This window comes from Glycine max, chromosome 14, assembly GCF_000004515.6.
Source record: "Glycine max cultivar Williams 82 chromosome 14, Glycine_max_v4.0, whole genome shotgun sequence".
Lineage (NCBI taxonomy): Eukaryota > Viridiplantae > Streptophyta > Magnoliopsida > Fabales > Fabaceae > Glycine > Glycine max.
This window is the reverse complement of record NC_038250.2, coordinates 16204565-16218026: the sequence shown is the minus strand read 5'-3', so window position 1 is coordinate 16218026 and position 13462 is coordinate 16204565. Positions and strand designations below refer to the sequence as shown.

The window sequence follows — 13462 nt, the reverse complement described above, 5'->3', positions numbered from 1 at the left end:
CAAGGGATGTACCCTCCCTTGTTCTCTTTGAAAAACAAAGTGGATGTACCCTCCACTTGAACTGATCCACAAGAGATGTACCCTCTCTTGTTCTCAGTATAATAATCCCCAAGTAGATGTACCCTCTACTTGTACCATAAAGGACATACCCTCCAATGTGTTGGGACAAAGAATTCTTAGGCGGTTAGTCCTTTGAATCTTTGTAAGGGGAAACAAAAGATATCTCAGGCGGTTAGTCCTTTGAAATCTTTTGCTTAAGGGGAAGGAAAGAATCAAAAGAATTCTCAGGTGGTTAGTCCTTTAAATCTTTTGTAAGGGAGAAGAGAGACACAAAAGAATTCAGGCGGTTGGTCCTTCTGTTCTTTTGGCAAAGGGAGAAGAGAGACACAAAAGAATTCAGGCGGTTAGTCCTTCTATTCTTTTGGCAAAGGAAGAAGAGAATGAAAAAGATGAATAACACAAGTTTTTGAACAAAGAACTTTTCTTGGAAGAGAAAGTGTTGAACAAAAACTTTTTAGAAAGATGAAGAGAAATGAATTGGAACGTTCTGTTGAAAGTGTTGAAAGAGATGAAAGAAGATATTGAAAGATTTTTTTAAAAAATTCATGTCATGGTCACATATTTATAATCTCTTGATGACTCAAGTTAAAGTTTGTGACTCTTGACAATTTCTTTAAAACTAGTCACCTTTTAAAAATTGTGACTCTTTTGAAAACTAGTCACTTAAAAAGTTGTGACTTTTGAAAAAATCTTCAGAAACAAGTCACTTGAAGAATTGTGACTTTTGGAAATTTATTTTTCGAAATCAGTCATTGATAATCGATTACCATTAAGATGTAATCGATTACACATCAACAGACATGACTCCTCAGTTTAAATTTTGAAAATCAAAATATTTAGAAGCTCTGGTAATCGATTACACAAGTTTAAAATGATTTGAAAATGTTTAAACACAAGTTGTGACTCTTGAAATTTGAAATCTAACGTTTTTAAACACTGGTAATCGATTACTACCTTCTGGTAATCGATTACCAGAGAGTAAAACTCTTTGGTAATGATTTTGTGAAAACTTCTTATGCTACTCAATGTTTTGGAAAACTTTTTTAGTACTTATCTTGATTGAGTCTTCTCTTGATTCTTGAATCTTGAGTCTTGAATCTTGAATCTTGATTTTGATTATTCTTGAATCTTTGGATCTTGATTCTTGAAACTTGTTTGACTCTTGATTCTTTGGTATCATCAAAATAATCTTGGAAGGCATTGCTTCCACAATCTCCCCCTTTTTGATAATGACAATCCTGAAATCAAGAGAATACATACTAGTTTTGTTCTATCATTTACTCATCTTTTTCTCCTTCTTTCTTTTTGAATTTATGCTTAATTTTAAAGCTTTGAAAATATAATCTTGATTTCTAAAATACCCATTTTCTCTCCCCCTTTGGCAACATCAAAAAGGCCAAAGTTCGTTGTAACATAAAATTATACATAAATGGATAAACATACAAGAAATGTATTCATACAAGAAAAAAGGAGAAACTAAACTAAAAAAAAACCAAACAAGATAATAAATTGTCCACAAATCATAATAAAAGCATATGTATCAAATAAGTCATAAGACATCATAACATAAAATAAATCATTTGTCTAAGTCACTAACATCTAGAAGTCTTAATTCTCTTCTAATGGTGTAGAAAGAATCTTTGGGTAGTGGTTTTGTGAAGATGCCTGCGAGTTGATTTTTGGTATCTACAAATTCTAGAACACAGTCACCTTTTAGGACATGATCTCTAAGAAAATGATGCCTAATTTCTATGTGCTTGGTTCTAGAGTGGAGGACTGGGTTCTTAGATATATTTATGGCACTTGTGTTGTCACATTTTATGGGAATATGGTCTAATACAATCCCATAATTAGAAAGTCATTGTTTCATATCAATCATGTAAACATTATTTTCTCTTAAACCTATATGCTCAATATCTTTATCATGCTTATGCTTGATAACACATTTTTTAGAATAAAAAAAACTTTATATCTGAAAAATTTACATAAAAATAAATATATATAACATAATGGATTTAAAAAAAAAACTTCATGAATGACTCTTAAGCAAGTAATTCACATATCATATTAAAAATCATGCAAGAATCATAGACATCATCAAATATTTGTTTTATAAAAATAAATTTCTTTAAGAAAGAAAATAACTCAATCAAACATATAAGCACATACTCATAATAGCAATCAATCAAGACAAACAAATAAAATTTCGTTAGTCATCATACAACAAGTTAATTGAGAAGAAAATTTCAACCAACTTAATTTAAAAGAGAATGGTTTTGATGTTACCTTTTTCATGATTCAAGTGCCTAGATCTTTGAAGATGGAAGTCAATCTTTTGTTTTTCTTACTTAAACTTCTTGAGATATGTTTTCATCACTTTCATAGTCCTTAGATAGAAGGTTGATCTCCTTCTCCGAACCATCGGATGAGTCATTGTCATCCCAAACAATATACGCCTTCTTGGATCTTCTTTCTTCATGGCTTTTCTTTTCATTTTTTTCTGTCCATGATTCATTTGTGGGGCAGTGTACCTTTATGTGACCGGGTCGATTACACTTATAGAATTTAAGTGTTGGGGAACCTTCTTGACATTTCTTCCCATTGTCGAAGTTATTGCGTCTCTCCATTCTTCTACTTTTGACAAATTTATGAAACTTCTTCACAAAGAGTGAGAAGTCCTCTTCATCATCAGATTCTTCTTCTTCTTCTTGCATTGAGGAGGAGGCTTTGAGTGCTATGCTTCTTTTCCTTTTGTCGGTCTCTTCATTTTGTTTGAGACGTTGAAGTTCCATTTCATGTTCCTACAGTTTGCCAAAAAGAGTGGCAAGAGACATAGAAGAAAGATCTTTACTTTCAGAAATGGCGGTTACCTTGGGCTGCCATTCCCTACTTAAGCATCTCAAAACTTTATTAATTAAATCTTCATTAGGAAAGGTTTTTCCTAAGGACGTAAGGTGATTGACTATTGATCGAGGTCGTACCCAAATCAAATAAACATTAGAATGCAGTAACTAGGAAATGATCCTAGGTCGTTTCCCAACGAGCAATGACTAACCAAATGTTCATAATATGCTTCGTTATAATAGTAACTATTGAGGGGGGGGGGTGTTTGTTTTGTGAAATTAAGAACAAGCATATTGAAATACAAAATTAATAGTATTAAAAACGTGTTGTTTCCTCTGATTCAGAAGCCATTCTCTTATCCTAGGTTATGAGGATTTTACCCCTAGCAGTTAACCACTTAATCCAATCCTAATTTAATTTACTAAGCGAAAATCAACTTAGGGTTGTCAATATGTGATTAAGCAACACATACACCAATTAACCACTTGTTCATTAAGCACGAACGTAATTTAAGCACAGTAGCAATTAATCGAACACGAAGCGTGCACAGATTAACAAAACGCATGTGGGTTAATTGGTGAAGGAAAAACCGATAGGAGAGCAACATCAAAAACAGAACCTCAAAGAGAGTTATGCTTCATCCTCAGAGGGGAACAACACTAGAAATTTAGCCTTCCATAAGTTCAACAAAAGCAGATAACATAAATGAAACTAGAGGCAGGAACGTAAATGAAGCTAAAGGCATAAAACGTAAATGAAGCTAAAGGCAGAAGAAGGAACAAAAATGAAATTGCAATTAGAAGCAGAAAATGGAAACTGCATTCACGTGAACAGTAATACAAAAAGTAAAAACGTAAAACCCTAAAACTCCATGCACTCCGCTTGGGTATTTTCTCCTCCAGAAATAGAATAATCTCCTCACGAATCCCAAGGCTGCTATTTATAAAGGTCACTCAAAGTCACTAGGCCTAATTACATTATTCTGGCCCAAAACGAAATAAAGACTGAACAACATAAAATAAAATTGCAATCTCCTAATTAGAAATTAACTAAGGTAAACGTTGCTTTATTTGCCCTCTTTAAGTCCACAACCAAAATTCGGATTAAGTTCAATGCTTCATTAATTCATGAAATTAGATTAAAAACATCAAATTAGCTGAATGAGCCCAAATAATAAAACTGCCTAATTAATTTGACAATTAAGACTAATCAGTAATTTAAATGGTGCAGAAAGGGTTAAGAAAATGGGATAAAATAATGACACATCAAATTCCCCCATACTTAGCCTTTTGCACTCCTGGGCAAAATGAAACAAAGAACAAAATCCAAAGATATCAAAGAGAGACAAACAAAAACATTTACATATTTCTCAATGAGCGTCAAGGAATGAAAGGAATCGGTAATATCTAACATCTAACATGAAGAGATCCAAAGAGTCAAGACATTCATGAAAATCATCCAAGCAACCCAATCATGGAAAAATAGTTAATCAGCTTAAGAATGAAAAGTGATAAAGCCTCACAAGATATACACTCTATCTCTCAAGTGTCTAGGCTACTATTTACCCTCAAAGCACCCATGAAAACCAACACCACATAAACTTGGCAAGATTCTAAAATTGACAATCAACCCATAAACACAAGCACATGAGGATCAAAAGGTCTTTTAAGGTTGTAATGGGGCCAAGGACAAGGTAGGGAAAGATATGGAATAAGTAGCTAAATCCCAAAGGAATAGAGGAGCAATGGGGAATAAGTGCACATTAAGAAAAAAAATAAGAAAACCTAAAGATAAAATTTAAACATAAAGAGTAGAACCAAGAGTCTCATCATTCTTTTTCCATTTAAGATCTTATTCACTTAACTTTATTGCTTTTCTTTTTCTTTTTCTAATTGATTCAACTTGATTTTTTTTTTTTGCAGCATAGCATTTGAGAAATAGCATATCATTCAGCATGTCCAACATTTAACCAATATACAATGTACATCAAGTATGACCCAAAATACATCATGAAGTATAGCCAACAAAACATGTTATCTAACAAACCCCCCCCCCCCCCCCCCCCCCCCACTTTATTCCCAAAACCAATTTCCTTAAGGGTTAAGGGTGGGGATCATGGTTTTTCACCTTAAGGGCTTGTAAATGAGCTTCAAAACAAAGAAAAGGGAAACATAGGGCTCAAAGGGGCTATCAAAGGAATTAATTCAAGGTAAGTCCATTTGGCTAGAGGCTTATAAGAACAAAATTGCCTAAATCATTTCCAAATATGCATGTGAATTAGGAAGCATCAACAAGAATCAAGCCAAGGCTATTGTGCAAGCAATCAATGGGGCAAAACACACCAAATTATTATGATGATGGCTCAAATTCTCACAAAGGTGAACTTATCACTTTCAAATTGAGCTTTCAAAACTATCATGAAATGTAGAGGAAAAACAAGGATTTCAAATCACAAAATGTCAAGAGACTTTTATTTTCAAAACAATTACCCATTACTTGAACATAACCTATATAATTCAAAGAAAAACATGCAATGTTGTACATACAAACAGAATTGACCTAAAATATTAAACTAGAAACCCAACAAAACTAACAAAATTAACAAAGTTAACACAACTAACAAAATTAACAAAACCAACAAAACTAGCAAAACCAAAGAACATTCCCCCTATACTTAAACAACACATTGTCCTCAATGTAGCACAATTAAAAGATTAAAAGTAATTAAACCATCAAATAGAATCGGACAAATATAATAAAAGTAAAGAAGGAGATAGGAAAAGAAGAACTCCCTAAGTCATGGTGGAGGAAAAGTAGGGTTGAGTAAGGAAGTCTCTTCCACCACTATGTCCACTAAAGAAGGGTTCGTGAGGAATGGCTTAAGTCGGTGTCCATTGACCTTGAAGCTCTTGTTTGTGGAGTCGCTTTTGATCTCAACTGTACCATAAGGAAAAACATTAGTAACAACAAAAGGACCAATCCACTTAGACCTCAACTTACCACTCATGAGTCCAAGCCTAGAATTATACAATAACACTTTTTGCCCAACCATGAAGTCCTTCTTAATTATCATGCTATCATGGAACTTCTTGGTCTTTTCTTTGTAGAACTTGGCATTCTCATAGGCTTCTAGGCGGATCTCATCTAACTCACTCAGTTGCAACTTTCTTTCCTCACCAGCTTCATCCATAGAGAAGTTGTAGGTCTTCACTGCCCAGTATGCTTTGTGCTCAATCTCCAATAGAAGATGACATGTCTTTCCAAAGATAACCCGATAAGGAAACATTCCTATGGGTGCTTTGTAGGCAGTCCTATGTGCCCAAAGAGCATCATCAAGCCTGGTACTCCAATCTTTCCTGCTTGGCTGCACAATCTTCTCTAAAATTCTCTTGATCTCCCTGTTAGAAATTTCTGCCTGTCCATTGGTTTGGGGGTGGTATGGTGTGGATACTCTATGTACAACCCCATACTTTTTAAGCAAGGCATGCATTGATTTGTTGCAAAAATGGGTTCCTTGATCACTAACAATTGCTTTAGGTACTCCAAACCCGCAAAACAGATTAGATCTGACAAAATCTACAACAACCTTAGCATCATTAGTTCTAGTGGGCTTGGCTTCCACCCATTTTGAAACATAATCAACTGCAAGGAGAATATAAACATAACCAAAAGAGACAGGAAATGGGCCCATGAAATCTATGCCCCAGATATCAAACACCTCACAGAATAGCATGGGTTGCTGAGGCATTTGTTGTCGCCATGTAAGTGCACTTCCTACTTTCTGACACTGCTCACAAGTGCTACAAATCTTCCACGCATCTTTAAAGATGGTGGGCCAATAAAAGCCACAGTCAAACACTTTGCGAGCTGTCCTTTGAACACCCAGATGACCTCCCGGTGCGGAAGAATGACAGAACTGTAGGACTGAGTCAGTCTCATGATTTGGAATGCATCATCTAATGACCTGATCACTGCACAATTTCCACAAGTAGGGGTCATCCCAAATAAAATGCTTAGCATCACTTTTAATTTTATCTTTCTTAGCCTTAGATGCTAAGGAAGGAAAAACAGAAGCAACTAAATAATTTACAATGTTAGCAAACCAGGGAGTAGAAAAAGAATCAGAAATACTATACAATATATACAAATGATCATCTGGGAAATCATCCCGAATGGGTGAGTCCTCATTAGACACACGTTCGATCCGACTCAAATGATCAACAACTAAATTTTGTGCTCCGCTCCTATCACGGATCTCCAAGTCAAACTCTTGGAGCCAGAGCATCCATCGGATCAACCTAGGCTTTGAATCAGCCTTCTTCAACAAGTACTTTAGAGCTGCATGGTCAGTATAAACAATAATGCAAGTACCAAGCAAATAAGAATGAAATTTTTCAAGAGCAAAAACTATGGCTAGTAGCTCTTTCTCAGTAGTAGTATAATTCGCTTGGGCAACATCTAAAGTCCTAGAAGCATAATATATCACCCTAGGCAATTTATCAATTTTCTGAGCAAGGACAACCCCCAATGCATAATTTGATTCATCACACATAAGCTCAAAAGGGGCTATCCAGTCGGGTGCCTGGATGATGGGAGTGGTAGTTAGTTCTCTTTTGAGGCAATGAAAAGCCTCTTTGCATTTATCATTAAAGTCAAACTCCACCTCCTTTTGCAACAAGTTGGATAGAGGAAGGGCTACTTTGCTAAAATCTCTTATAAAGTGCCAGTAGAATCCTGCATGACCAAGAAAAGACCATACCTCTCGCACGCAAGATGGGTAAGGAAATTGTGAAATAACAAAAATTTTTGCAGGATCTACTTCAATGCCCTTATTGGAAATAATGTGGCCTAAAACTATACCTTGCTCAACCATAAAATGACATTTTTCAATATTTAGAACAAGGTTAGTTTCAATGCATCTATTCAAAACCTTTTCCAGACTATCCAGGCAAACATCAAAAGAGGATCCATATACTGTGAAATCATCCATAAACACCTCTATGCAATTTTCTAAAAAATCACTGAAAATACTGATCATGCACCGTTGGAAAGTACCAGGGGCATTGCATAGGCCGAAAGGCATCCTCCTATAGGCAAAAGTGCTGAAGGGGCATGTGAATGTGGTTTTTTCCTGATCCTCAGGAGCAATAGTGATTTGCATATAACCAGAAAAACCATCAAGGAAACAGTAGTGAGATTTACCTGCCAGGCGTTCAAGCATCTGGTCAATGAATGGCATGGGAAAATGGTCCTTTTAGGTAACCTGGTTCAGCCTCCTATAGTCGATGCAGACTCTCCAACTGCTCTGCACCCGAGTAGGAATCAACTCCTCCTTCTCATTTTTTATCACGGTGAGGCCGGTTTTCTTCGGGACTACCTGGACGGGACTCACCCATTGGCTGTCGGAGATAGGATAAATGATTCCAGCTTGCAAAAGCTTGGTTACCTTTTTCTTCACTACATCAAGAATCACCAGGTTGAGTCTTCTCTGTGGCTGTCTTACTAGTTTAGCCCCATCCTCTAAATTTATCCGATGCATACATATGGATGGGATAATACCAGGAATGTATGCCAGGGTCCAGCCTATAGCCTTCTTATGCTTCTTGAGAACTAATAACAACTTCTCCTCTTACTCATCAGCAAGGGAGCTCGATATAATTACTGGAAAACTTTTGCTATCATCCAAGTAAGCATATTTTAAATTTGATGGCAGAGGCTTCAATTTTGGTGTGGGCAGCTGGATAGTGGTAGAAAGAGATGGTTTCTCAGCCTGTACCTCATAAAGAAAGTCAGAGGTATATGTACTTCCTGAAACATGGTTAGTTCTATCTGACTCCAAAAAATCAATCTCAAGAGGTAAAACATCACCAGACATCTAATCACTATCAAATTTAGATTCACTCTTAGCATCAAATTTAGACATATGATCAAGTACAAATTCAGATTCAATGCATGAAGAGTGACATAGATGCAGATTAGAATGAAGATCAGTCATGTATTCATCAACAATATGGTCAATTATTTCAGCACGAAATACAGAAAGATCTTTAGATGGGTGTTTCATAGCATTAAGAATATTAAAATGAATAGTTATATCACCAAACTCCATAGATAGTGTGCCTACATATACATCTATATTAGTTCTAGCAGTTTTCATAAAAGGTCTGCCTAGAATGATGGGAACTGATCCTTGAGAAAATCCCTCCTCCATATTCAAAACATAAAAATCAACAGGGAAAATCAGTTCACTAACTCTAACTAAGACATCCTCTATGAAACCAGCAGGATAGGCAACACTTCTATTAGTTAAATGAATCATCGCATCAATTGACTGCAAGGGACCAAGAGATAGAGAATTATAAATAGACAGAGGTATAACACTAACAGAAGCTCATAAATCTAGCATGACATTATCAAACTTATTGTTCCCTATAATACAAGGTATCCAGAATGTACCTGGATCTTTGCATTTTTCAGGGATTTGGGGAACAGATTTACCAATCAATGCGGAGACATTTCTACCCATACTAATTCTTTCACTTCCTTTAAGCTTCCGCTTATGAGTGCACAGCTCTTTCAAGAATTTAGCATATCTTGGAATTTACTTTATTGCATCCAGCAGAGGTATGTTTACCTCTACTTATCTAAATGTTTCCAAGATCTCCTTCTCTGCCTCTTCCATTTTTTTGTTGGGAATTGCTCTTGGAGGGAATGGAAGAGGGATATGCTGCTTCTGTAAGTCAGAATTACCAGTAGAAGATTCACCTGCATAGAAATTGTTAGGCATTTTACTTTTTAAATGTTTGTCATCATCTTTTTCTGGAGTAGAGTGAAGTTGGGCAGGTTCATTTGCGGATGAGGAAGATGCTACTGGTTGAGGTCCTTGATATTGCTTTCCCGACCTCGATGTAATGACACTCACATTTTTGGGGTTCTGGACAGATTGAGAAGGTAATCTGTCAGAATTCTGGGACTATTGTGGATTTAACTGTGTAGCCAATTGTCTCATCTGATTAGTTAAGCTCTGAATGGAGGCTCTGGTCTCTTGTTGAAACTGCATGTTTTGCATAGTCATTTGCCTCACAAGTTCTTCAAGGGAAGGTTGCGGAGGAGCCTCAACTGTTTGTTGTTTCTGGGGCTGTTGCTGTTGCTGCTATTGTTGTTGTTGTTGCTGCTGGATTGGTGGAGGAACATATGGTCTGCTTGGGCCAACAACATTCTGAAAATAAGGTTGTTGTTGTTGCTGTTGTTGTGAAGGACTCGACCATCTAAGGTTGGGATGATTCCTTCACCCGGGATTGTACCTGTTGCTAGAGAGGTCATAATTGTTCTGTTGTGGCTGATTTTGCTACTGAGGTTGAGGAGGTCTATTGTAGATGTTTGCAGCATAAGCTTCAGGCTTTTCAATTGCTCCAGATTGTTGCACGGAAGGGCAAAGGTCTGTATGGTGGTCGGCAGAGGAGCATAAACCACAAAGTCTTGCGACAGGTACAGATTTTTTATTCATGGCCAGTTGGGTTACCAGGTTAACCAAGGCATCTAGTTTACCTTCAATCTTCTTAGTTTCAGATGATGCAAATGAGTTTGTGGCTACCTCATGCACTCCTCTAATGACTATAGCATCATTTCTGGCGCTAAACTGTTGGGAGTTGGAAGCCATCTTCTCAATTAAATTCCTGGCTTCAGCAGGGGTCATGTCTCCAAGGGCTCCACCATTGTCAACATCTATCATACTTCTCTCCATGTTACTGAGTCCTTCATAAAAATATTGGAGAAGAAGTTGCTCATAAATCTGGTGGTGAGGGCAATTGGCGCATAGTTTTTTAAATCTCTCCCAATATTCATATAGGCTCTCTCCACTGAGTTGCCTGATACCTGAAATATCCTTTCTGATGGCCGTGGTCCTGGAAGCAGGGAAATTTTTTTCTAAGAATACTCTCTTGAGGTCTTCCCAGCTCGTGATGGACCTTGGAGCAAGGTAATATAGCCAGTCTTTTGCCACTCCCTCTAAAGAATGAGGAAAAGCCTTCAGAAATATGTGATCCTCCTGGACATCTGGGGGTTTCATGGTGGAGAAGACAATATGGAATTCTTTCAGATGTTTATGCGGGTCTTCACCTGCAAGGCCATGAAACTTTGGAAGCAAATGGATCAGTCCAATTTTAAGAACATATGGGACATCCTCATCAGGGTATTCGATGCATAAGCTTTCGTAGGTGAAATCAGGTGCAGCCATTTCCCTTAGAGTCCTCTCACGGGGTGGAGGTTGAGCCATATTTTCAGAATGTTCAAAATCAGAATGTTCAAAATTATAATGCTCAAAATCAAGATGTTCAAAATTACCAACAACAGAATGCTCAGACTCACTAGTAACAGAATGCTCAAGATGCACACTATGCCTAACTAATCTATGAAATGTTCTATCTATTTTAGGATCAAAGGATCGTAAGTCACCTGGATTGCCTCTAGTCATGCACTATATGCAGCGGTTCATGTGTTTCTCAGACATGGCAAAAGAGGTGGGTTAAAACTACGGCTATACTCAAACAATATCCAAATAAGCTGAAATTTTGTGAGCAACACCCTAAAATCATGAAAAGATAACACAAAAATTTTTAGACAAAAATTCAAAGTCTAACTATGGAAACTACCTAAGGAAAGATTAGAAAAATAGAACAATAAAACTTGAAAAATAAAAAAAAAACTAGTAAATAGGCGATTTTGGCTAGTTAGAGACCTCAACCGAGCTTTGTTGGGTTGCCATAATATAGGATAATTTTTTCTACCCCAAATACATATATAATAATAGTCATTCTGATACCCGGAGCAAAAGTTATGGCCGTTTGAAGTTTGGCTAAACACAAGTTCTCAAATTTTTTTGAATCTCTCAAATTTAGCCAAACCAAGTGTTCCTGGTATTTTTCACACAAAATATGAGTCAAAAGAACCTACCTCACCAAAATTCAACCAAAAATAACAACCTTAACTATCAAAACAAAAATCGCCAATTAAATTGTAAACAATTGTTGCTAATTCAGTCGATATGTAATGATGTGTGAACAGTAACACATAATCAGTCTCTAATCCTGTCACTAAGCACTATTCATAGCAAAACATAAAACTGAAACAGGGGGAGCGCTGAACAAGGGGTCTACTAAATTGCAAAACAGAACATCAAATAAAACAGAACAACGCCCTAACCAAACACACTAATACAACACTAACACAACACGAACACACTAAACAAAAGAATTAAACGTAAAAAACTAAACATAAAGCACTAGCTATTATGAACTTTTGGACCACTGCTCCCCGGCAACGACGCCAAATTTGATCGAGGTCATACCCGAATCAAATAAACATTAGAATGCAGTAACTAGGAAGTGATCCTAGGTCGTTTTCCAACGAGCAATGACTAACCAAATGTTCATAATATGCTTCGCTATAACAGTAACTATTGAGGGGGGGTGTTTGTTTTGTGAAATTAAGAACAAGCAGATTGGAATACAAAATTAATAGTATTAAAAATGTGTTGTTTCCTCTGATTCAGAAGCCATTCTCTTATCCTAGGTTATGAGGATTTTACCCCTAGCAGTTAACAACTTAATCCAACCCTAATTTAATTTACTAAGCGAAAATCAACTTAGGGTTTTCAATATGTGATTAAGCAACACATACACCAATTAACCCCTTGTTCATTAAGCACGAACATAATTTAAGCACAGTGGCAATTAATCGAACAAAAAGTGATGCAATCTTACCCCCCAAGGGCATTGGATAGAAGACTCCAAGAAGATTGGGCCAAAGATGCAAGAGAAGGCCCTAGGGTTCTCATGAGCCTTAGGGTAGATTTCTGAGCCAATGGGCCAAGGTTGGGTCCAACTATCTTTGTACATATTAGACTAGGATGTCATTATATTTGATCCTTGTATTTAGGACTTCATATTGTAGGTAGGGTACCCTAGAAATATAGGATTTTTCAGCCCTAGTATTTTAGGGCACCTAGACTAGTTTTTGTATTAGGGGTAGTTTTGTAATTTCACATGCACTAAGTGGATATTTGATGTGTGTGGTTGGAAATAAATTTAATTGAATTGGTAGAAGCCCAATCCAATTAAATTTTAGAGGGGGAGGTGAGCATTTGCTTACTACACCCCATTGCCACATCATATAGTCACACTTTGTGCATGTCCTTCATGCTTTTCATGCCTCATGACACCTAAGCACACTTAGTGGAGAATCTTGGAATTGATCTTGGATTAGTGGGCTGAACCATAACTAAAATTCACTAATCATAATTAGTGAAATTTTGGCTCCACAAATTCAATTTCAAATTCAAGTGAAATTTGAATTTCCCTCCAATTTTGTGTGACACTTAGGCGATAAATAGAGGTCATGTGTGTGCATTTTTTTCAACTTTGATCATTTGAATATTAACTTCAGATTTCAGAGCTCTTTTAGAGCACAAAATTTCGTGCTCTTCTCTCCCTCTCCCTTCATTCATCTCCTTCTTCCTCCAAGCTCTTATCCATGGCCTCCTATGGTGGTGAGCTTCTTC

General features: G+C 36.6%; 1 non-coding gene across 1 annotated transcript; it reads left to right on the top strand.

Moving 5' to 3' along the window:
• Positions 1 to 10694: 10694 nt before the first annotated feature.
• Positions 10695 to 10801, top strand: LOC112999414 (small nucleolar RNA R71). The gene has a single exon (XR_003264601.1). It is a non-coding gene; the product is annotated as a small nucleolar RNA R71 (small nucleolar RNA).
• Positions 10802 to 13462: the final 2661 nt, after the last annotated feature.